The sequence below is a fragment of the Camelina sativa genome, chromosome 9 (assembly GCF_000633955.1).
Source record: "Camelina sativa cultivar DH55 chromosome 9, Cs, whole genome shotgun sequence".
In the NCBI taxonomy this organism is placed as follows: Eukaryota; Viridiplantae; Streptophyta; class Magnoliopsida; order Brassicales; family Brassicaceae; genus Camelina; species Camelina sativa.
In genome coordinates, this window is record NC_025693.1 from 6,033,371 (window position 1) to 6,038,223 (window position 4,853).

General features: G+C 45.4%; 1 pseudogene; it reads right to left on the reverse strand.

Annotated features, from left to right (window-relative positions):
• Positions 1-449, reverse strand: part of LOC104715055 — a 20,140-nt pseudogene extending 19,691 nt beyond the window's left edge.

Sequence of the window (4,853 nt, forward strand, 5' to 3'; positions counted from 1 at the left end):
AAAGAGGGCAAAGGTAGACATTTCCCGAGGGCAAACCACACACTTCGCATTTCATATCGTCACCACCAAAATAATCAAACATTAATAGAGGCTGGTGGTGCCACGGGAAATTCAAACATGCAATCGATATCCAAATTAAGTTTGCAATCATAGCAATGACAAAGAAGGCGCTTTGTATTTTTACCGCAAATATGGTATTTCGGGTCGGTGTGATCAGGAGCTCCGGTTGTGAGAAGATTAAGACGATGTCCATCATGAGAAGGGTGGTAGAATATATATTGTAACTTGAGCAAAAATTCACATTTCAAGTGAATATTAAACTAGCAAGAACTGCATGAGTAGGCATCACCATACGATCAATCGCAAGCACTGTATTCCAAACCATCACGTTGCTCAACGACGGATAAATAATGTAAGTGACCTCCCAATTTATAAATATAATGAGCCATGGCGGTGCAGAGGTGGAGAGAAGACAAATTAGTGTTTTGGGTAATTGCACTTTGGTTTCGTGTAAACAATGGATCAATATAGTTGTTTCTTTATATACTTTAATTATACCAATGCTACTTGTACATTATCGACGCTGACAAATCTATAAGTCGTTAGTCTTTGTTTAATTTAAACACTTTTAGTCTTTGTTTAATTTGTATACGGCCAACCGAAGGAGGATGATGTGCTTTCGGCGAATGGAAAAAGACTGCAGGTTGAGGCGTGAGTATGGGAAAGTCCGGTGGAGTTTTTGTTGGTTCTCAGGGGGAGCCGGCAGAATCAAATCGGGAGTCGGGATATAATGTCCCGATTTTGATGGGTCCGTCGGGTACAGAGGAAGTCCGGTCAGCTCCGGTTGTGGCAGTTGTCATGTCGGATACAGAGGGAGTCCGGTCAGCTCCGGTTGTGGCAGTTGATATGTCGGGTTTGGAGATGGCCTAACGGTTGTCCCCGGTAGTTTGAATCAAATGTATACAATTTATCATGAATTGTCTTCTATGGAACTGCCGGTGGGCGAATAAACCCAACTTCCGAAGAGCGATTCGGTATTTATTGAAGAAGAATCCAACTGACATCTTGGCTTTGTTCGAAACACATGCTAGTGGCAATAGAGCGGGTCAAATCTGTCAAGGGTTAGGGTTCGAGAATTCATTTAGGGTGGATGCTGTGGATCATAGTGGGGGAATATGGCTCCTATGGCGGTCTGGAATTGGTGATATGGAAATAGTCGAATCAACGGATCAGTTTGTTGTTGCAAAACTCAGTGCCGAGACGGAGAGCGTGAATATGATCGTGGTTTATGCGGCTCCGTCGGTGAGTAGGCGCAGTGGTATATGGGATAAGTTAACTGCAGTTGTTCAGAATTTGGATGGCCCGTTATTTATCGGCGGTGACTTTAACACTATTGTACGATTAGATGAGAGGTCGGGGGGTAATGGTAGACTCTCACCGGATTCTTTGGCGTTCCGAGACTGGATCAATAATCTGTCTTTAATAGACATGGGGTTTCGCGGGAATAAATTTACCTGGAGACGAGGAAGAGTGGAGGATACATTTGTGGCCAAGATACTAGATAGAGTCTTGTGTTGCCCTCACGCTCGGCTAAAGTGGCAAGAGGCACGCGTGACTCATCTACCTTTTTTGGCATCCGATCATGCACCACTTTATGTCCAGATGTGCCCTGATGTTGCAAAGGATCCAGGGCGGAAACCTTTTTGTTTTGAGGCGGCTTGGTTGATGCAGCCAAGTTTTAAAGAGTTGTTAGTGGGTTCGTGGGATGTCAATCTAACCACTCCGGAAGCGTTGAATGCATTGAGGCTCAAGCTTAAGAAGTGGAATAGAGATGTCTTTGGAGATATCCAAAAGCGTAAAGATGGCATTGTACGGGAACTTAAGATAGTGCAAGACGCACTTGATTTGGCGCCATCAGATGATATGCTGAGTCAAGAGGAGGTTTTGTTGAAACAGTTCGAGGAGGTGTTAGAACAAGAGGAAGTTTTGTGGTTCCAAAAATCAAGGGAGAAGTGGGTCGCGTTTGGGGACCGTAATACGAAGTACTTTTATATGTCGACTGTGATACGGAGACGACATAACCGGGTTGAAATGCTCCGAAATGAGGAGGACCAATGGATTTCGGAGGCACCAGAACTTGAAAACCTCGCAGTTCAATATTATAAGAGGTTATATTCGTTAGATGATGTGCCTATGGTTGTTGATAGACTCCCGCAAGAGGGTTTTGCTAGTCTGTTAAGGGAGAATCGCGAATGGTTGAGTCGAGCCTTCACTGCAACAGAGGTGGAAGAGGCGGTTCGCAGTATGGGGAAATTTAAAGCTCCAGGTCCAGATGGATATCAACTTGTTTTCTACCAAGAATGTTGGGAAGTGGTTCGTGACTCAATGGTGAGGTTTGTTCTTGACTTTTTTAACTCAGGGCAGTTGCCTCCTGAGACAAATGATGCCCTTGTCGTTCTTATACCGAAGGTTGCCACACCATAACGCATAGTCTAAATCCGCCCAATCAGTTTATGCAACGTCTTGTTTAAGACCATTACTAAGATGATGGTTCTCAGGCTGAAGCGTGTTATTGGAGGTTTGATTGGTCCTGCTCAGTCCAGCTTCATTCCTAGAAGGTTAAGTATTGATAACATCGTGGTTGTTCAAGAAGCTGTTCATTCAATGCGGAGGAAGAAAGGTCGTAAGGGGTGGATGCTTTTGAAGTTGGATTTGGAGAAGGCCTACGATAGGATTCGTTGGGATTTCCTGGAGGATACTTTGCGGGTTGCAGGGCTTGATAACTGTTGGATAAAGTGGATACTGGAGTGTGTTAAGGATCCGTCTATGACTATTTCATGGAATGGTGAGAAGACTGAGCCGTTCAAACCAACTCGTGGGCTGCGCCAGGGTGATCCTCTGTCGCCATATCTGTTCGTTTTGTGCCTCGAGAGACTGTGCCAAATGATCAAAAATTCTGTTGCAACTAAGGAATGGAAGCCCATAGCCTTATCTCGTGGGGGTCCCAAACTTTCCCATGTCTGTTTCGCTGATGATTTGATTCTGTTGGCTGAAGCTTCAGTATCACAGATTCGCGTGATACGTAGAGTGCTGGAGAAGTTTTGTGTAGCTTCAGGACAGAAGGTCAGTTTGGATAAGTCAAAAATCTACTTCTCTGAGAATGTGTCCCGGGAGTTGGGGAAATTAATCAGTGATGAGAGTGGGATAAAGCAAACACGAGATTTGGGCAAATACTTAGGCATGCCAGTATTGCATAAACGGATCAATAAAGAAACTTTTGAGGAAGTTTTGGAGCAAGTGTCCTCACGTCTGTCAGGCTGGAAAGGGCATTGTCTAAGCTTTGCAGGGAGGCTTACTTTGACCAAGTGTGTCTTAGCTTCCATTCCGGTCCACACGATGAGTACCTTATGTCTGCCAGCTTCGGTGTTGAATGGTCTGGATAAGGTGTCGAGGTCGTTTTTGTGGGGCAGTACTCCAGAAAAAAGGAAGATGCATTTGGTGGCTTGGGAAGGAGTATGCCTGCCAAAGAGTGAAGGAGGGCTTGGAATCATGGCGTCCAAGGAAATGAATAAGGCTTTAGTAGCTAAAGTGGGTTGGCGAGTTTTGAATGACTTCACAAGTTTGTGGTCCAGAGTTCTGCGCAGCAAATACAGGGTGGGTGGGATTCAGGATCATCGTTGGATTGTCGCAAAACGTCCAAAGTCAGCAGTGTGGCGAAGTGTACTTGTGGGGTTGACGGAGGTAGTTATGAGGGGAGCTAAATGGGTTGTTGGGAATGGTGCTGTTACACATTTTTGGGTAGACCGCTGGATATCCGATGTTCCCCTGCGAGACATGGTGAGTTCGGCTTTACCAGTTGGTTATGAGGAGCTCAGGGTGAAAGAATGTTGGCGTGATGGAGAGGGTTGGTTGTTGGATAGGATTATGCCTTATATACCACAACACATGCGTCTACAGTTGGCTGCGGTGGTCGTGGATAATGTGACCGGAGCGTGTGATCGACTTTCATGGGGTGAAACTGCTGACGGTGCTTTTACGGTGAATTCAGCTTATTCATTGTTAGTACAGAATCTACAGCCTAGACAAGATATGTCGAGTTTCTATGATCGGATCTGGCATGTTCTTAGTACCGAAAGAGTGAGGTTTTTATCTGGTCAGTGGGGCAGCAGGTTATAATGACGAATGCCGAACGTTTTCGACGGCATTTGGGAGATACTAGTATTTGTCAGGTTTGTAAAGGGGGTGAGGAAACAATAATGCACGTGTTACGTGATTGTCCCTCGATTGCAGGCTTATGGAATAGAATTGTGCCGGTACGTCAACGGCAACAATTTTTATAGTGATGCGTTACTTGTATGGTTGTACAGGAACTTGTCTATGAAGAATGAGGCTACTGTGTATGCTTGGTCCACCATTTTTGCTTTAGGTATCTGGTGGGGGTGGAAGTGGAGGTGTGGGTATGTGTTTGGCAAAGTTGGGAAATGTCGAGATAAAGTAAGGTTTATCAAGGAGCAGGCAATTGAAGTTACTCAAATACATAAGCGTCAGCATGTCAGGGATGGAGTAGGGAACCGTGTTCAGACTATGGTTAAGTGGCACAAGCCAACAGAGGGATGGATCAAACTGAATACTGATGGGGCTTCTCGTGGTAACCCGGGGTTAGCTACGGCTGGTGGTGCTTTGCGGGACTCGATGGGTCAATGGTGTGGAGGGTTTGCGGTTAATATTGGTATCTGTTCAGCACCGTTGGCCGAGTTGTGGGGGTGTATTATAGGCTTCATATTGCTTGGGGGAAGGGAATAGTACGTTTGGATTTGGAGGTTGATTCGGAGTTAGTGGTCGGGTTTCTTCAG